Genomic DNA, 21,378 nt, shown 5'->3' with positions numbered 1-21,378 from the left:
CGCTCTTCGGAGGTTACTCGGGAAACCGCGAAGGGTTTTGCTGTCTGTTTTGCCCAATTGTGAATGTCTGCTAGAGTTTTTTGGGCAATGCAGTATGAACTTCGTTTGCCGTAATTCCATCAGACCCTTCTCCGGCTATGCTCTTCTGAAGAGGGGTATGCTTGTTTTGCCGTTCGGAAGTCATTTGAAGTGTCTGTGTGACTTCCAAAAGACAATCTGAAGCGTTGTTCCTACTCTGTGTGCTGATGGGGCATGGCCGCGTCTGATATTTGGAATTAACTTTTCTCTAGGAAACCGGCATTTTTGGACTTCCACTGAAAAGTTGTCTGTATACAGAAAGTTGTTCTGTATAGAACAGATGATTTGCAAAATGCCTTTGGGGACACTCTTCATCTATTTGGCACTGGTGTGGATTTTTGGAGTCCAATATTCACTATCTTCCGATGACCGAGCAAACTATCGGAAAATAGTGCCGTCCGTGTAATACACTGAAAACGCCGGTTTTGGACATTGTTGAGTTCTTTGGTCGCTCTGTTCCCCTTTGGTGACCCCTAGAGTCCTTCTGTCATGTCCATGGGCCATTTGCTCAATTTTGCCAACTTGAGGATGAATAGTGATTTCTTGCTCTGCCGAGCCGTTTTCTGTATTCTGCTCAAGTCGTGGCTTGGGTCATTGCTAATATCATTGTTTGGAATGGTGAGCCAAAATGGGGTGCTGACAGCTTGCCCCTCTTTGACTGCTTGCTCGAGTAGAGGATGCAATCAAAGATTTCAAAAGCACCCCAGTTTGATAGCAATGATCAAAATGGAATTTCCTATATGGCCCTCTCCTTTTTGTTTTGGATATGTAGGATGTTGTACCTAATAAGAGGGAATATGGTGAGATGTGCACAATAACATGTAGAGTTCGGAACAAAGCTGAAACAGGCAATTAAAGTCGGGACTGACCCGACGGGGATTGACCCCAATGCAAGAAAAGTAATCGGGACTGACCCGAAGGGGTTTGCAATATGCACGAAAAGTAATCGGGACTGACCCGAAGGGGACTGACCCCAATGCAGGAAAAGTAGTCGGGACTGACCCGAAGGGGACTGACCCCTATGCAGGAAAAGTAGTCGGGACTGACCCGAAGGGGACTGACCCCAATGCAGGAAAAGTAGTCGGGACTGACCCGAAGGGTTTGCAATATGCACGGGGCGCATACCGAATGAACTGCATGGTTCAAAGGCGCCTACCCGGTGGACTTGCGAGATGCACGAGCGCTTGCTCGGCGAGTTTGCAATATGCACGGGGCGCATACCGAATGAACTGCATGGTTCAAAGGCGCCTACCCGGTGGACTTGCGATGTGCACTGCAATCCTGAGAGGGTGCACGCTAATGAAAATGCATTGCGGAAATAAATGTGCACTGCGGTCCTGAGAGGGTGCACGCTAATGAAAATGCATTGCGGAAATAAATGTGCACTGCAGTCCTGAGAGGGTGCACGCTAATGAAAGTGCATTGCGGAAATAAATGTGCACTGCAGTCCTGAGAGGGTGCACGCTAATGAAAGTGCATTGCGGAAATAAATGTGCACTGCAGTCCTGAGAGGGTGCACGCTAATGAAAATGCATTGCGGAAATAAATGTGCACTGCAGTCCTGAGAGGGTGCACGCTAATGAAAATGCATTGCGGAAATAAATGTGCACTGCGGTCCTGAGAGGGTGCAAGCTAATGAAAGTGCATTGCGGAAATAAATGTGCACTGCAGTCCTGAGAGGGTGCACGCTAATGAAAGTGCATTGCAGAAATAAATGTGTGAGAAGTAAATGCAAACACTGGGGAGTGGTGTGAGGTGTGGAAGGAATCATTGTGTTCCTTCCCTCGTTGATTTCGTCCATGTCGCAATCAATGCTGTGGTGGGACGTTTCATTGCTCGCCAACTGATTGCGATGTAACTGAGTGCCTGGAGTGTTGTCCTGAAGGTCTCTCTTCGGATTTAGACTGTAGCCTTTGGCATAAGACAGACCTGCATTCGTCAAAAAGAAACTCTTTTCGGGGTTCAAATCCTGCTTCCTGCAACTAGAATCAAAAGGGCTAATAGTGGTTGTCAATCCTACTCTATAGCCATAATGAAGATGTATCAAGAAGTCTGAATAATAATGCTTTGGGGATTTGAACATGATGACCATTTAAAGGGGTGGTCGTCTCCCACTAGATTGTGACTCGACAAAAGGCTTATATTTACAGAATGGGCTTGACCCGTAGAATTTGCATTAAGGAAAATGGAGGGATTTTGGGATCCTCCATATCAAGGATACGACGATTCGACTGCATGTCGAAACGTGTCTTGTGCTGTGAGAGTCAAAGAGAGTTTGCTTGCATCGGAGACTGCCAAACTACTACTTGTTGTCGCTTCACACTGAGTGTAGTTGTTACTTCATAGTCGAGCTGCCGAAGGCCCCTAACTTTTGCCTAGGTCGCAAGATGCGTGACGACCTAGCGGGGTATTCTTTTAGACTCTTTTCTCATTTAGAGCTCACCTTTTGCTATGACCGTCCCAATTGGATTTGGTCATACCTCTCGGTTCCTCTAACTTTTGCCTAGAGCGCCTTTTCGGGTTTTCACTCTAGCGAGGATTTCGCTTTGTACTCTCCTTTTGCCACGATTCCCCTTTTTCGGGATTTTAAACCGTGCCCCTCATTCCCTAATTTTTGCCTAGGCCGCCTCAAAGAGGTTTTCAACCTAGCGGGAGATTTACTATTTTTCTCTCAGGACAAGTTCAGAGAAAGGGAAAAAGGCAGAAGCGGGGAGTGTATTAATAAGCGGAAATGAAAATGCTGGGAGATTGTACATGCGAAGAAAGTAAAGAAATGTAAATGTGCATTTGAGGAAAACATCCACGTGGAATGAGAGAAACACTATCATGGATAGTATTTCTTGAGTGTATCAGCATTGACCGGAAGAGCATTCTCGTTCCCATCCATATCATTGAGAATGATTGCCCCACCGTCAAAGACTTCTTTAACAATGAAGGGACCGTCGTATTTGTAAGCGAATTTGCCCCTGGAATCAGGGGCAATATGCAGAACCTTTCGCAGGACGAGGTCGCCGGGGCTGAACTCGCGGGGACGAACTTTCTTGTTAAAAGCTCGGGCCATTCTTTGCTGATAGCACTGACCGTGGCAAAGTGCTGTTAGCCGCTTCTCATCAATGAGATTGAGCTGTTCGTAGCGTTGCTTTGCCCACTCTGCTTCCTTGAGCTTGGACTCGGCAAGGATCCTCATAGAGGGAATCTCTACTTCGATTGGAAGAACTGCTTCCATGCCGTAGACCAAAGAGTATGGGGTTGATCCAGTGGACGAGCGGATAGAAGTCCGATACGCCAAGAGTGCGAATGGGAGCATCTCGTGCCAGTCTCTGTAATTAACTGTCATCTTTTCGATGATCTTCTTTATGTTCTTGTTTGCTGCCTCTACTGCACCGTTCATTTGTGGACGATACGGAGAGGAGTTGCGGTGTAGAATCTTGAACTGTGCACAGAGCTCATCGATGAGCTTATTGTTCAAATTCTTGGCGTTGTCTGTGACAAGTGTCGCAGGGACCCCGTAACGTGCAATGATGTCACGTCTGAGGAAGCGTGCCACGGTCTTTGCAGTGACTGATGCAAGAGTGATAGCTTCGATCCATTTGGTGAAGTAGTCGATAGCTACCAATATGTACAAGTGCCCATTGGATGCTTTGGGGTTAATAGGACCAATCACGTCCATGCCCCACATTGAAAAGGGCCACGGAGCAGCCATTGGATGCAGCTCATTGGGTGGTGCTCTGATCTGATTTGCGTAAACTTGACACAAGTGACAGTGCCTGACATGTTTGACGCAGTCAGTCTCCATGGTGGACCAGAAGTACCCAAGTCGCATGAGCTTCTTTGCTAGCATGAGCCCGTTCATATGAGGTCCGCAATTTCCCTCGTGCACTTCTTCCATGAGGCGTTGTGCCTCATTCTCATCAACACACCGAAGCAGTGTGGCATCGAAAGAACGGCGGTAAAGGATTTCACCGCTCAGGAAGAAATTTGCTGCAATGCGCCGAAGAGTCCTCCGGTCATGTCGATCGGTGAATGCTGGGAACTGACCCGTTTGTAGCAAGTGTTTAATGTCTGCGCACCACGGCTTGCCGTCGATAGCGTCGATTACATCGCAATGGGCAGGACCCTGAGCAATCTCAAATTCGAGGGGCTCGATGAGATTCTCTTTTGTAATGCTAACCATGGAAGCGAGTGTTGCGAGTGCATCAGCGAACTGGTTCTTCATGCGTGGTGTGTATGTAAATGAGATGTCCTTGAAGTTTTCTGTCAAGTCTTCAAGGTACTCATGATATGGCACCAGTTTTGGATCTTTCGTCTTCCATTGTTTGAGTGTCTGAAAGATTGTGAGCATGGAATCTCCAAACACTTCAAGCTCCTTGACTTTGAGGTCGATTGCCGCCTGCAAGCCGAGGATACATGCCTCATATTGATCCCTTTGCAAATATATATAAAAATAAGCTCAAATTCTACCAGCAAGTGTACTGGGTCAGATCAAGTAATATAGTGATGAATAGAGTGTCGATCCCACAAGGATTAATTAAGTACTAAACCTATATTAGATTCTATTATTATCTAAGCAATCAAATTAAGAGAATTAACTAATTAACTACTAATCAACCTAAATCGTCACAAAGAGCAGAAAGAGAATTGTACGAAAATATATCAATTGAAAGTGGGAAAAACAGAATCCACCCTAGTTTCACTAATCAGATTGCCATCATGTTATATAGACTGATAGCTATGTGATTATTCAAGTGAGTTTATCAAGCCTTTAAAATTAAAGTCTTAAACCTCTAATTAATCAATCAGCTCCCGCATCTCTAATTAATAGTGGACTCTAAATTATAATCATACACCTTCCAGTGCTATGATTGTCTAATGCCCTAAATTAATTATCCCTAATGTCTTAGCGAATAACTAACTAGAAACATTGCATTAATCCCTGGATAATCTCTAATTAAACTAATTAACGCAGCTATCGCATTTAACTAATTAGTCTAATCAAGAATTCCTAACAAACACTATATCAACTCCCGTATCAATAGTGTTTCTAACAATTATAACCAATTAAGAATTAAAATTGAAATTATAGGAATTGCAATCATGAATCATCAACACATCTATTAATCCTATAACATGGCGACAATCATCATATTAGCTACCTAGGGTTTCATCATATTCCCACAAAAGAAGCTTAGAATATCATGGAATTGAAAACACAATTATAATTCCAAGGAGTCATTGCAATAGAATTCATATTCAGCAGTAAACTCAAGATATTGAATCCTAAAACAAAAACCCAACAATTCCTTTAAGGAATTATCTCTTCCACAATTCTTCGCTTCAAATCAATTGATCCAGGTGACGGCTCCAGACAAGACCCTCTCCAAAAACTCTCTAGGTTAAAAGAATGGTGAAAGATGGCTCCCCCCCTAGGGTTTCCTAATCTTGTTATGAGGAGTATTTATATCCACAACAAAAAAAAGATTTCCGAAAGATATATGCTGGCTCCAAATTGCGCAAAACTCCTCAATATTGCTCGTAATTCCATCTAAGTCCTCAAAGACCTACAATATCAAATTACACATAATTAAGCACCGACTTCTTATAATTTCTATAAAATTAATAATAATTTAACATGAATTGCACAATAAAATATGAGTATAATATGCCCTTATCAACTTCCCCACACTTGAACTTTTGCTTGTCCTCAAGCAAAATAAATAAGACCAAGGAAAGAAATCTATCAGAGAGAGTACAAATTTTCATATTCACTGATTTAAGCATTTGATATCTCATAATTTATTACTCGTTATTTTGTGGTGCCCACTGCTCAAACCAAACTGGAAACATGTGATCAGAGTACTACAGTTGAAATTAACCAGCTAATCTAGAGAAAGCAAATTTTAATCCAAGCGTTTAGCCTAAGATTTCTATTTCAAAAGTAAATACTCAGTCCTATAAGGAAAAATACACATTTAAACTTCATAGCTGTTAGCAGGCATATAATCCCTCTAATTTTCCCTCTAAGCAAGTCAACAAGGTAGTGAAAGCATATGGTATCTGCTTCGTCCCTAGGTTTTCTTCCTTTTTATTACAAGTCTTAATTTATTTTTTTGTTTTTGCATTCAATTTTTCCTTTCTGTTTAAGAAGCAAAATTTTTTTTTTTTCAAGTCCAATTTTTGTTTGAACTTGTGCCTTTCCGCTCTTCTCGTTATAGTGAGTTCATTGAGTCGGCACATCCCGGGCTCATCACCCAAGTGACCGGGTTTTAAAGGGACCCCTACGAACTCTTCCTCACTCTAACATTCAAGTTAGGATACTCATAACTCAATTCTTGAGTCATTGGAGTAAAGGCTATGCTTGCTTTTTTTTTTTTGAATGCTCACTAACACTTTTCAGACTTCTTTTATAGGAATCACTAAGTACAAAGCTTCTTCTACCTCTTTCACTAAATGTTAAAGTGCTATTAGAATAATTAAAAAGAGGATATACTAACTAACTTTGCTTAGAAGTAGACCTGTTTATTTTTCACTTAAGGACTTGACTGACTCTTAAACTTCAAACTCTAGGGCTAAAAACTAGGTAAATTTGATTTCTAAAGATTTGACTAATTAATTTTAACTAAGTACAAAAATCACAACAGTGGTGAGTAGGGCGCCTAAGTGAGTCAATTTTTTTCAAACAATTCCTGAACAAATGCTATCAACAGTATTCTTCGTACAATCTCTAGATTTCAATAATTAAAAAAAATTAAAAAAAAAAAAAAGAATTTGGCCTAACAATTGCCAGATAACTTAAGGACAATTATAATTCAAGGTGACAGGGAAGTATAACTATTTATCAACAAAGACAGGCATCAGATGTCATGAGTAACAAATTAAATCACAGAATTCAGACATCAACACTATACTCAATTTTATACTCCATCTGTTTAGTATCTCCCTTCCCCACACTTAGATTAAACAGTGTCCTCACTGTTCCTAATGTAGCTCTAGTAAAACGAAAATAAAAATAAAGAACATAAGAGAAAAAGAGATACTAGTACTTCCCCGGTTTCGAAAAATTAAGTTGAAGCAATTGGAGTTCCAACTGGTATAGCAATAGAGAGAGTCAGCAGTTGTTATCCACCCTGGCTTCAAAAACAAAAAGAAAACAACAAAAAGAACAAAAATAGCAGATAATCCATCTTAACTAAAACAATCAAATAGCAAATATCCCAAGTCTACCCAATGAGTGGGTGCTTGATAAAGTACAAACCAACAGCAAATCAAAATAAAACAAATGAAGCAAAAGAATTGAGAGCCAACAGGGACTTTAGCTCTCAGACATGGGCTGCCTCCCATGAAGCACTTAGTTTATAGTCGCTAGTTCGACTTTTCCAATTCTTCAACCGAATTTGCTAGATCCACCGTAGTGGCATCACCATCAATATTTTCCCCTTCAAAGTAATGCTTGAGAAGATGACCGTTTACTTTAAAAGTGCGGTCATCTTCTGACTTCAGCTCAACTGCACCATAGGGAAAAACATTAGAAATAACAAATGGTCCAGACCATCGAGATTTTAACTTACCTGGGAACAACTTCAAGCGAGAGTTGTATAATAGGACTTTCTGACCAGGCAAAAACTCTCGCTTTAGGATGTTCCTATCATGCCATCGCTTGGCTCGCTCCTTGTATATCCTAGCATTTTCATATGCTTCCTCTCTCATCTCAGCCATCTGATTCAATTGGAGCAATCTCTTTTCACCTGCAGCTTGTAAATCAAAGTTAAGGTATTTTATGGCCCAATATGCTTTGTGCTCAAGCTCTACTGGTAGGTGACATGATTTACCATAAACAATCTTGTATGGGGACATTCCTATGGGGGTTTTGAAAGCTGTCCTGTAAGCCCACAATGCATCATCAAGTTTTAAAGACCAATCTTTCCTAGATGCATTGACTGTTTTCTCTAAGATACGCTTTATTTCCCTATTGGACACCTCAACCTGTCCACAAGTCTGTGGATGATAAGGGGTGGCAATTTTATGAGTAACTCCATATTTTGATAATAATTTTTCAAATTGCCGATTGCAAAAATGTGATCCCCCATCATTTATAATGGCTCTAGGTACCCCAAATCTTGAAAAGATGTTCTTTTTCAAAAATCTGATTACAACTCTGGCATCATTACTTTGTAGAGCAACTGCTTCTACCCATTTTGAAACATAATCAACAGCCACAAGAATATATTTATTTGAAAAAGAAGAGGGAAAAGGACCCATAAAGTCTATTCCCCACACATCAAAAAGCTCAATTACAAGAATGCTATTTTGTGGTACTTCATGTCTCCTAGAAATATTGCCAGTTCTTTGGCATGGAGCACAAGACATAATGTAATTCCTGCAATCATGAAATACTCTAGGCCAATAAAATCCACAAGATAAGATCTTAGTTGCAGTTCTTTCCACACCAAAGTGGCCTCCTGCTTCCTTAGAATGACAGTGTTGTATTATGCTAAGTTGTTCAGTTTCAGGCACACAGCGTCTAATTACTTGGTCAGCACAATATTTAAACAGATATGGTTCATCCCAAAAATAGTATTTCACATCATGCAAAAATTTCTTTTTCTGTTGAGATGACAAACCATATGGTGTGATGTTGCTAACCATGTAATTCACTATATCAGCATACCAAGGTAATCCTTGGATTTCTGCTACATGCAATTGTTCATCAGGGAACTTTTCATTAATGGGTGAATCTAAACAATCAGATTCCAAACGGGATAAGTGATCAGCCACTACATTTTCAGTTCCCTTTGTGTCTCTAATTTCCAGGTCAAATTCTTGTAGCAGTAGAATCCAACGAATTAGCCTAGGTTTAGCATCAGCTTTGGCAAACAAATATTTCAGGGCAGCATGGTCTGTGTATACTATGATCTTAGAACCTATCAGATAAGGCCGAAACTTGTCACATGCAAATATGACTGCTAAAAGCTCCTTTTCAGTTGTGGCATAGTTCTTTTGGGCCTCATTTAAAGTTCTACTAGCATAGTATATTGCATGAAATACCTTACCTCTCCTTTGCCCAAGTACTGCTCCTACAGCATAGTCGCTGGCATCACACATCAGCTCAAACGGAAGCTCCCAATTAGGTGCAACGATCACTGGTGCAGAAGTGAGTTTCTCCTTCAATAAATTGAATGCCTGCAAACAATTGTCATTAAAAACAAAAGCAGAATCTTTTTCAAGTAAATTACAAAGAGGTCTAGAGATTTTAGAAAAGTCCTTGATAAATCTCCTGTAGAAGCCAGCATGTCCTAAGAAGCTCCTTACTCCTTTTGTTGAAGTGGGTGGTGGCAACTTCTCTATTATCTCCACTTTTGCTCGATCAACTTCAATCCCTTTCTTTGACACCTTGTGACCTAAGACTATACCCTCTCTTACCATAAAATGACATTTCTCCCAGTTCAGAAGCAGATTAGTCTCCTTACATCTTTTAAGCACACAGCCTAAATTTGTCAGACAAGATTCAAATGACTTCCCAAAAACAGAGAAATCATCCATAAATATTTCAATAAAATTCTCTAACATGTCAGAAAATATAGACATCATGCACCTCTGGAAAGTGGCAGGTGCATTACAGAGACCGAAAGGCATTCTCCTAAAGGCAAAAGTGCCATAAGGACAAGTAAATGTGGTTTTCTCCTAGTCCTCGGGTGCTATATGAATCTGATTGTAACCAGAATAACCATCTAGAAAACAATAATAATCATGCCCTGCAAGTTTTTCTAGCATCTGATCAATGAAGGGGAGGGGGAAATGGTCTTTACGGGTAGCATCATTTAGTTTCCTGTAATCTATACAAACTCTCCACCCAGTCACAGTACGAGTCGGGATTAATTTATTGACCTCATTTTTAACCACAGTCATACCACCCTTTTTGGGCACTACTTGAACAGGACTAACCCATTTACTATCTGAGATAGGATAGATAATACCTGCATCCAACAGTTTAAGCACTTCTTTCTTCACTACCTCTTTGAGAGTTGGGTTAAGTCGCCTCTGTGGTTGCACTATGGGTTTGCACTCAGCTTCCAACATTATCCTGTGAGTGCAAATCAAAGGGCTGATCCCTTTGATATCTGCAATAGTCCATCCTATTGCCTCCTTGTGCTCTCTCAGCACGCTTAGGAGCTGTTGCTCCTGATCACCTGTCAAGGAAGAAGAGATAATTATTGGCAAAGTATCATCTATTCCAAGATAGGCATATTTTAAATGGCTAGGCAATGGTTTAAGTTCTAGCACCGGGGACTGTGTCAAAGATGATACTGGTTTTGTCGCACTAGTGCCCAGCTCCTCATAGTAGCGAGCCTTGATTTCTGATACCTTCTCCACAGATTCTTCCTCATGCTCATCATCATCACTCCAATCGTCCAGATCCCTAAGGACTGATTCCATTGTATCCACACCTGCTTTCTCCTCCACAGACTCAGAGATAAGCTCATCAATAATATCAATGGTGTAACATGATTTGCCATCATCAAATTTCTTTATGGCGTCATAAACATTAAAAGTTATTTGTTCATTCATAACTCTTAAAGTGAGCTTACCTTGTTCCACATCTATTAATGCTTTACCTGTCGCAAGGAACGGTCTGCCAAGGATCATGGGCACCTCTCTGTCCTCCTCCATCTCCAAGACTATGAAGTCGACTGGAAATATGAATTTGTCTACCTTCACCAGGACATTCTCAACAATACCCTTTGGATATTTGATACTCCTGTCAGCAAGTTGCAAGGTAATATGAGTTTTCTTGCATTCTCCAAGTCCAAGTTTCCTGAAAATAGACAGAGGCATTAAATTTATACTTGCACCTGAATCGATAAGAACGTTCTCAAAATGAAAATTCCCTATAGTACAAGGAACAGTGAAACTCCCCTGATCTCTTTGTTTGCGTGGTAAGTTAGGCAAGTCCTTTTGGAGAATCATAGAACACTCTCCTGTAAGCATCACAGGCTCACTCCCATCAAACTTCCTCTTTTTAGTGAGCAGATCCTTCATGAATCTAGCATATGAAGGCATCTGCTGGAGTGCTTCTGCAAATGGAATGTTGATTTGCAGCTTTTTAAAAACATCTAGGAATTTAGCAAATTGGGCGTCCAACTGTTGTTGCTTCAATCTTCCTGGAAAAGGGACAGGAGGAACATACGGTTTCACCCCTAGTGACTTCTGCCTTGGTTCCTCCACCTTTTGCTTACCTTTGTCTTTCTCCGGACTCTCCTCCTGAGTTTGAGCTTTTCTATTGACTATTTCCAATTCCTTGCCACTCCTCAGCATTATAGCATTGACACCCTTGGGGTTCTCTTCAGTGTTGCTGGGTAAAGACCCTGATGGTCTATTACTCAATTGCTGAGAAATCTGACTAATCTGACCCTCTAGGTTTCGAATAGTGGCTTGTTGATTCTGTAGCATGGTGTCAGTCTTTTGCATATAGCTCAACATGAGCTCTTCCATTCTCGACTGACTTTGCTGAGGTGGAGCATTCTGAGCAGGGCCTTGCTTTTGGAATCCAGGTGGCGGTTTAAGTGCATTATTCTCATTCCTCCATGAGAAATTAGGATGATTACGCCACCCGGGATTGTAAGTGTTCGAATAAGGCCCTTGATTACTCCGTTGGAAGTTGTTGACAAAGTTCACTTGCTCTCCATTGGGTGAAGCCGAGGGATTTCCAGACATGCATTCAAGAGTCGAATGTGGTCCTGAACACAACTCACAAAAAGCAACCTGATTAGTATTAAAAGAATGTGCTGAGGTGAGTTTACTTACCTGGGTAGTGAGAGCTGAAATCTGGGTTGTCAAATTAGCAATAGTGTCCATGTCATTGACTGATGCCACTCTTGATTTACTTCTTTCATTCTGCCAATTATGTGCACTGGAGGCCATCTCTTCTATCAAAGCACTTGCTTCATCATAATTCTTACCCATCAGTGCGCCTCCTGCTGCAGCATCTACTAGAGACCTCAATGTATCATCCAGGCTAAGATAGAAGACCTCAATTAGGAGATTATCTGGCAATCCGTGATGTGGGCACTTTCTGATTGCCTCCTTGAATCTCTCCCATGCCTCATAAAGTGATTCACCATTGAACTTGGTGAAGTTAGTGATTTCGTTCCTCAATCTTGCAGTCCTAGCTGGTGGGAAAAATCTCCTGAGAAACTTAGATGAAAGGTCGGCCCAGGTGGTGATGGACTCTTGTGGCAGTGAATTGAACCAGGCTCTCGCTTTATCCCTAAGCGAGAAAGGAAAAAGCTGTAATCTAATAACATCATCAGTGACATTATTCATCTTTACCGTGTTACAGTATTGGAGGAATCCTGCAATATGCTCATCAGGACTCTCGTTGGGATATCCTCCAAACTGATTTGATTGAACCATCTGGATGAGTGCTGGCTTCAGTTCAAAGTTATTAGCTGGAATAGTGGGCCTTCTGATCGCAGAACCCATAATAGTAGGTACTGCATAGTCTCGAAGTGCTCTGGCAGCACCCTGTATTTGGCGGTTGATGTCATCATCTGCCATCTCAACTACCTGCAATTCTTCCCTTCTTCTGTTCTCTCTTCTCAACCGATGCAAGGTGCGCTCTATCTCAGGATCTAATGGTAGAAGTTCAGCACTTCTACTCCTGCGCATAGAATACCTGGAAAGAGAACAAGAAATAAACACACAGTAAAGTGCGCCTAATTTAACAATAGAACTAAAGGTGGTCTAATATTAAGTTAATCCCCGGCAACGGCGCCAAAAACTTGATCCCTTTGCAAATATATATAAAAATAAGCTCAAATTCTACCAGCAAGTGTACTGGGTCAGATCAAGTAATATAGTGATGAATAGAGTGTCGATCCCACAAGGATTAATTAAGTACTAAACCTATATTAGATTCTATTATTATCTAAGCAATCAAATTAAGAGAATTAACTAATTAACTACTAATCAACCTAAATCGTCACAAAGAGCAGAAAGAGAATTGTACGAAAATATATCAATTGAAAGTGGGAAAAACAGAATCCACCCTAGTTTCACTAATCAGATTGCCATCATGTTATATAGATTGATAGCTATGTGATTATTCAAGTGAGTTTATCAAGCCTTTAAAATTAAAGTCTTAAACCTCTAATTAATCAATCAGCTCCCGCATCTCTAATTAATAGTGGACTCTAAATTATAATCATACACCTTCCAGTGCTATGATTGTCTAATGCCCTAAATTAATTATCCCTAATGTCTTAGCGAATAACTAACTAGAAACATTGCATTAATCCCTGGATAATCTCTAATTAAACTAATTAACGCAGCTATCGCATTTAACTAATTAGTCTAATCAAGAATTCCTAACAAACACTATATCAACTCCCGTATCAATAGTGTTTCTAACAATTATAACCAATTAAGAATTAAAATTGAAATTATAGGAATTGCAATCATGAATCATCAACACATCTATTAATCCTATAACATGGCGACAATCATCATATTAGCTACCTAGGGTTTCATCATATTCCCACAAAAGAAGCTTAGAATATCATGGAATTGAAAACACAATTATAATTCCAAGGAGTCATTGCAATAGAATTCATATTCAGCAGTAAACTCAAGATATTGAATCCTAAAACAAAAACCCAACAATTCCTTTAAGGAATTATCTCTTCCACAATTCTTCGCTTCAAATCAATTGATCCAGGTGACGGCTCCAGACAAGACCCTCTCCAAAAACTCTCTAGGTTAAAAGAATGGTGAAAGATGGCTCCCCCCCTAGGGTTTCCTAATCTTGTTATGAGGAGTATTTATATCCACAACAAAAAAAAGATTTCCGAAAGATATATGCTGGCTCCAAATTGCGCAAAACTCCTCAATATTGCTCGTAATTCCATCTAAGTCCTCAAAGACCTACAATATCAAATTACACATAATTAAGCACCGACTTCTTATAATTTCTATAAAATTAATAATAATTTAACATGAATTGCACAATAAAATATGAGTATAATATGCCCTTATCAACTTCCCCACACTTGAACTTTTGCTTGTCCTCAAGCAAAATAAATAAGACCAAGGAAAGAAATCTATCAGAGAGAGTACAAATTTTCATATTCACTGATTTAAGCATTTGATATCTCATAATTTATTACTCGTTATTTTGTGGTGCCCACTGCTCAAACCAAACTGGAAACATGTGATCAGAGTACTACAGTTGAAATTAACCAGCTAATCTAGAGAAAGCAAATTTTAATCCAAGCGTTTAGCCTAAGATTTCTATTTCAAAAGTAAATACTCAGTCCTATAAGGAAAAATACACATTTAAACTTCATAGCTGTTAGCAGGCATATAATCCCTCTAATTTTCCCTCTAAGCAAGTCAACAAGGTAGTGAAAGCATATGGTATCTGCTTCGTCCCTAGGTTTTCTTCCTTTTTATTACAAGTCTTAATTTATTTTTTTGTTTTTGCATTCAATTTTTCCTTTCTGTTTAAGAAGCAAATTTTTTTTTTTTCAAGTCCAATTTTTGTTTGAACTTGTGCCTTTCCGCTCTTCTCGTTATAGTGAGTTCATTGAGTCAGCACATCCCGGGTTCATCACCCAAGTGACCGGGTTTTAAAGGGATCCCTACGAACTCTTCCTCACTCTAACATTCAAGTTAGGATACTCATAACTCAATTCTTGAGTCATTGGAGTAAAGGCTATGCTTGCTTTTTTTTTTGAATGCTCACTAACACTTTTCAGACTTCTTTTATAGGAATCACTAAGTACAAAGCTTCTTCTACCTCTTTCACTAAATGTTAAAGTGCTATTAGAATAATTAAAAAGAGGATATACTAACTAACTTTGCTTAGAAGTAGACCTGTTTATTTTTCACTTAAGGACTTGACCGACTCTTAAACTTCAAACTCTAGGGCTAAAAACTAGGTAAATTTGATTTCTAAAGATTTGACTAATTAATTTTAACTAAGTACAAAAATCACAACAGTGGTGAGTAGGGCGCCTAAGTGAGTCAATTTTTTTCAAACAATTCCTGAACAAATGCTATCAACAGTATTCTTCGTACAATCTCTAGATTTCAATAATTAAAAAAAATTAAAAAAAAAAAAAAAGAATTTGGCCTAACAATTGCCAGATAACTTAAGGACAATTATAATTCAAGGTGACAGGGAAGTATAACTATTTATCAACAAAGACAGGCATCAGATGTCATGAGTAACAAATTAAATCACAGAATTCAGACATCAACACTATACTCAATTTTATACTCCATCTGTTTAGTATCTCCCTTCCCCACACTTAGATTAAACAGTGTCCTCACTGTTCCTAATGTAGCTCTAGTAAAACGAAAATAAAAATAAAGAACATAAGAGAAAAAGAGATACTAGTACTTCCCCGGTTTCGAAAAATTAAGTTGAAGCAATTGGAGTTCCAACTGGTATAGCAATAGAGAGAGTCAGCAGTTGTTATCCACCCTGGCTTCAAAAACAAAAAGAAAACAACAAAAAGAACAAAAATAGCAGATAATCCATCTTAACTAAAACAATCAAATAGCAAATATCCCAAGTCTACCCAATGAGTGGGTGCTTGATAAAGTACAAACCAACAGCAAATCAAAATAAAACAAATGAAGCAAAAGAATTGAGAGCCAACAGGGACTTTAGCTCTCAGACATGGGCTGCCTCCCATGAAGCACTTAGTTTATAGTCGCTAGTTCGACTTTTCCAATTCTTCAACCGAATTTGCTAGATCCACCGTAGTGGCATCACCATCAATATTTTCCCCTTCAAAGTAATGCTTGAGAAGATGACCGTTTACTTTAAAAGTGCGGTCATCTTCTGACTTCAGCTCAACTGCACCATAGGGAAAAACATTAGAAATAACAAATGGTCCAGACCATCGAGATTTTAACTTACCTGGGAACAACTTCAAGCGAGAGTTGTATAATAGGACTTTCTGACCAGGCAAAAACTCTCGCTTTAGGATGTTCCTATCATGCCATCGCTTGGCTCGCTCCTTGTATATCCTAGCATTTTCATATGCTTCCTCTCTCATCTCAGCCATCTGATTCAATTGGAGCAATCTCTTTTCACCTGCAGCTTGTAAATCAAAGTTAAGGTATTTTATGGCCCAATATGCTTTGTGCTCAAGCTCTACTGGTAGGTGACATGATTTACCATAAACAATCTTGTATGGGGACATTCCTATGGGGGTTTTGAAAGCTGTCCTGTAAGCCCACAATGCATCATCAAGTTTTAAAGACCAATCTTTCCTAGATGCATTGACTGTTTTCTCTAAGATACGCTTTATTTCCCTATTGGACACCTCAACCTGTCCACAAGTCTGTGGATGATAAGGGGTGGCAATTTTATGAGTAACTCCATATTTTGATAATAATTTTTCAAATTGCCGATTGCAAAAATGTGATCCCCCATCACTTATAATGGCTCTAGGTACCCCAAATCTTGAAAAGATGTTCTTTTTCAAAAATCTGATTACAACTCTGGCATCATTACTTTGTAGAGCAACTACTTCTACCCATTTTGAAACATAATCAACAGCCACAAGAATATATTTATTTGAAAAAGAAGAGGGAAAAGGACCCATAAAGTCTATTCCCCACACATCAAAAAGCTCAATTACAAGAATGCTATTTTGTGGTACTTCATGTCTCCTAGAAATATTGCCAGTTCTTTGGCATGGAGCACAAGACATAATGTAATTCCTGCAATCATGAAATACTCTAGGCCAATAAAATCCACAAGATAAGATCTTAGTTGCAGTTCTTTCCACACCAAAGTGGCCTCCTGCTTCCTTAGAATGACAGTGTTGTATTATGCTAAGTTGTTCAGTTTCAGGCACACAGCGTCTAATTACTTGGTCAGCACAATATTTAAACAGATATGGTTCATCCCAAAAATAGTATTTCACATCATGCAAAAATTTCTTTTTCTGTTGAGATGACAAACCATATGGTGTGATGTTGCTAACCATGTAATTCACTATATCAGCATACCAAGGTAATCCTTGGATTTCTGCTACATGCAATTGTTCATCAGGGAACTTTTCATTAATGGGTGAATCTAAACAATCAGATTCCAAACGGGATAAGTGATCAGCCACTACATTTTCAGTTCCCTTTGTGTCTCTAATTTCCAGGTCAAATTCTTGTAGCAGTAGAATCCAACGATTTAGCCTAGGTTTAGCATCAGCTTTGGCAAACAAATATTTCAGGGCAGCATGGTCTGTGTATACTATGATCTTAGAACCTATCAGATAAGGCCGAAACTTGTCACATGCAAATATGACTGCTAAAAGCTCCTTTTCAGTTGTGGCATAGTTCTTTTGGGCCTCATTTAAAGTTCTACTAGCATAGTATATTGCATGAAATACCTTACCTCTCCTTTGCCCAAGTACTGCTCCTACAGCATAGTCGCTGGCATCACACATCAGCTCAAACGGAAGCTCCCAATTAGGTGCAACGATCACTGGTGCAGAAGTGAGTTTCTCCTTCAATAAATTGAATGCCTGCAAACAATTGTCATTAAAAACAAAAGCAGAATCTTTTTCAAGTAAATTACAAAGAGGTCTAGAGATTTTAGAAAAGTCCTTGATAAATCTCCTGTAGAAGCCAGCATGTCCTAAGAAGCTCCTTACTCCTTTTGTTGAAGTGGGTGGTGGCAACTTCTCTATTATCTCCACTTTTGCTCGATCAACTTCAATCCCTTTCTTTGACACCTTGTGACCTAAGACTATACCCTCTCTTACCATAAAATGACATTTCTCCCAGTTCAGAAGCAGATTAGTCTCCTTACATCTTTTAAGCACACAGCCTAAATTTGTCAGACAAGATTCAAATGACTTCCCAAAAACAGAGAAATCATCCATAAATATTTCAATAAAATTCTCTAACATGTCAGAAAATATAGACATCATGCACCTCTGGAAAGTGGCAGGTGCATTACAGAGACCGAAAGGCATTCTCCTAAAGGCAAAAGTGCCATAAGGACAAGTAAATGTGGTTTTCTCCTAGTCCTCGGGTGCTATATGAATCTGATTGTAACCAGAATAACCATCTAGAAAACAATAATAATCATGCCCTGCAAGTTTTTCTAGCATCTGATCAATGAAGGGGAGGGGGAAATGGTCTTTACGGGTAGCATCATTTAGTTTCCTGTAATCTATACAAACTCTCCACCCAGTCACAGTACGAGTCGGGATTAATTTATTGACCTCATTTTTAACCACAGTCATACCACCCTTTTTGGGCACTACTTGAACAGGACTAACCCATTTACTATCTGAGATAGGATAGATAATACCTGCATCCAACAGTTTAAGCACTTCTTTCTTCACTACCTCTTTGAGAGTTGGGTTAAGTCGCCTCTGTGGTTGCACTATGGGTTTGCACTCAGCTTCCAACATTATCCTGTGAGTGCAAATCAAAGGGCTGATCCCTTTGATATCTGCAATAGTCCATCCTATTGCCTCCTTGTGCTCTCTCAGCACGCTTAGGAGCTGTTGCTCCTGATCACCTGTCAAGGAAGAAGAGATAATTATTGGCAAAGTATCATCTATTCCAAGATAGGCATATTTTAAATGGCTAGGCAATGGTTTAAGTTCTAGCACCGGGGACTGTGTCAAAGATGATACTGGTTTTGTCGCACTAGTGCCCAGCTCCTCATAGTAGCGAGCCTTGATTTCTGATACCTTCTCCACAGATTCTTCCTCATGCTCATCATCATCACTCCAATCGTCCAGATCCCTAAGGACTGATTCCATTGTATCCACACCTGCTTTCTCCTCCACAGACTCAGAGATAAGCTCATCAATAATATCAATGGTGTAACATGATTTGCCATCATCAAATTTCTTTATGGCGTCATAAACATTAAAAGTTATTTGTTCATTCATAACTCTTAAAGTGAGCTTACCTTGTTCCACATCTATTAATGCTTTACCTGTCGCAAGGAACGGTCTGCCAAGGATCATGGGCACCTCTCTGTCCTCCTCCATCTCCAAGACTATGAAGTCGACTGGAAATATGAATTTGTCTACCTTCACCAGGACATTCTCAACAATACCCTTTGGATATTTGATACTCCTGTCAGCAAGTTGCAAGGTAATATGAGTTTTCTTGCATTCTCCAAGTCCAAGTTTCCTGAAAATAGACAGAGGCATTAAATTTATACTTGCACCTGAATCGATAAGAACGTTCTCAAAATGAAAATTCCCTATAGTACAAGGAACAGTGAAACTCCCCTGATCTCTTTGTTTGCGTGGTAAGTTAGGCAAGTCCTTTTGGAGAATCATAGAACACTCTCCTGTAAGCATCACAGGCTCACTCCCATCAAACTTCCTCTTTTTAGTGAGCAGATCCTTCATGAATCTAGCATATGAAGGCATCTGCTGGAGTGCTTCTGCAAATGGAATGTTGATTTGCAGCTTTTTAAAAACATCTAGGAATTTAGCAAATTGGGCGTCCAACTGTTGTTGCTTCAATCTTCCTGGAAAAGGGACAGGAGGAACATACGGTTTCACCCCTAGTGACTTCTGCCTTGGTTCCTCCACCTTTTGCTTACCTTTGTCTTTCTCCGGACTCTCCTCCTGAGTTTGAGCTTTTCTATTGACTATTTCCAATTCCTTGCCACTCCTCAGCATTATAGCATTGACACCCTTGGGGTTCTCTTCAGTGTTGCTGGGTAAAGACCCTGATGGTCTATTACTCAATTGCTGAGAAATCTGACTAATCTGACCCTCTAGGTTTCGAATAGTGGCTTGTTGATTCTGTAGCATGGTGTCAGTCTTTTGCATATAGCTCAACATGAGCTCTTCCATTCTCGACTGACTTTGCTGAGGTGGAGCATTCTGAGCAGGGCCTTGCTTTTGGAATCCAGGTGGCGGTTTAAGTGCATTATTCTCATTCCTCCATGAGAAATTAGGATGATTACGCCACCCGGGATTGTAAGTGTTCGAATAAGGCCCTTGATTACTCCGTTGGAAGTTGTTGACAAAGTTCACTTGCTCTCCATTGGGTGAAGCCGAGGGATTTCCAGACATGCATTCAAGAGTCGAATGTGGTCCTGAACACAACTCACAAAAAGCAACCTGATTAGTATTAAAAGAATGTGCTGAGGTGAGTTTACTTACCTGGGTAGTGAGAGCTGAAATCTGGGTTGTCAAATTAGCAATAGTGTCCATGTCATTGACTGATGCCACTCTTGATTTACTTCTTTCATTCTGCCAATTATGTGCACTGGAGGCCATCTCTTCTATCAAAGCACTTGCTTCATCATAATTCTTACCCATCAGTGCGCCTCCTGCTGCAGCATCTACTAGAGACCTCAATGTATCATCCAGGCTAAGATAGAAGACCTCAATTAGGAGATTATCTGGCAATCCGTGATGTGGGCACTTTCTGATTGCCTCCTTGAATCTCTCCCATGCCTCATAAAGTGATTCACCATTGAACTTGGTGAAGTTAGTGATTTCGTTCCTCAATCTTGCAGTCCTAGCTGGTGGGAAAAATCTCCTGAGAAACTTAGATGAAAGGTCGGCCCAGGTGGTGATGGACTCTTGTGGCAGTGAATTGAACCAGGCTCTCGCTTTATCCCTAAGCGAGAAAGGAAAAAGCTGTAATCTAATAACATCATCAGTGACATTATTCATCTTTACCGTGTTACAGTATTGGAGGAATCCTGCAATATGCTCATCAGGACTCTCGTTGGGATATCCTCCAAACTGATTTGATTGAACCATCTGGATGAGTGCTGGCTTCAGTTCAAAGTTATTAGCTGGAATAGTGGGCCTTCTGATCGCAGAACCCATAATAGTAGGTACTGCATAGTCTCGAAGTGCTCTGGCAGCACCCTGTATTTGGCGGTTGATGTCATCATCTGCCATCTCAACTACCTGCAATTCTTCCCTTCTTCTGTTCTCTCTTCTCAACCGATGCAAGGTGCGCTCTATCTCAGGATCTAATGGTAGAAGTTCAGCACTTCTACTCCTGCGCATAGAATACCTGCAAAGAGAACAAGAAATAAACACACAGTAAAGTGCGCCTAAATTAACAATAGAACTTAAGGTGGTCTAATATTAAGTTAATCCCCGGCAACGGCGCCAAAAACTTGATCCCTTTGCAAATATATATAAAAATAAGCTCAAATTCTACCAGCAAGTGTACTGGGTCAGATCAAGTAATATAGTGATGAATAGAGTGTCGATCCCACAAGGATTAATTAAGTACTAAACCTATATTAGATTCTATTATTATCTAAGCAATCAAATTAAGAGA

At 39.9% G+C, this 21,378-nt stretch overlaps 2 non-coding genes and 2 pseudogenes across 2 annotated transcripts; 2 read left to right on the top strand and 2 right to left on the bottom strand.

Annotated features, from left to right (window-relative positions):
- Positions 1 to 7,400: 7,400 nt before the first annotated feature.
- LOC116209411 lies at positions 7,401 to 12,491 on the bottom strand (annotated as a pseudogene).
- Positions 12,125 to 12,231, top strand: LOC116209723. Its single transcript, XR_004157316.1, has one exon. It is a non-coding gene; the product is annotated as a small nucleolar RNA R71 (small nucleolar RNA).
- A 3,266-nt stretch (positions 12,492 to 15,757) lies between the features above and the next one.
- Positions 15,758 to 20,848, bottom strand: LOC116209412 (annotated as a pseudogene).
- Positions 20,482 to 20,588, top strand: LOC116209722. The gene has a single exon (XR_004157315.1). It is a non-coding gene; the product is annotated as a small nucleolar RNA R71 (small nucleolar RNA).
- Positions 20,849 to 21,378: the final 530 nt, after the last annotated feature.

This window comes from Punica granatum, chromosome 5 (genome assembly GCF_007655135.1).
Source record: "Punica granatum isolate Tunisia-2019 chromosome 5, ASM765513v2, whole genome shotgun sequence".
In the NCBI taxonomy this organism is placed as follows: domain Eukaryota; kingdom Viridiplantae; phylum Streptophyta; class Magnoliopsida; order Myrtales; family Lythraceae; genus Punica; species Punica granatum.
This window is presented reverse-complemented; position numbering and strand designations above follow the sequence as displayed.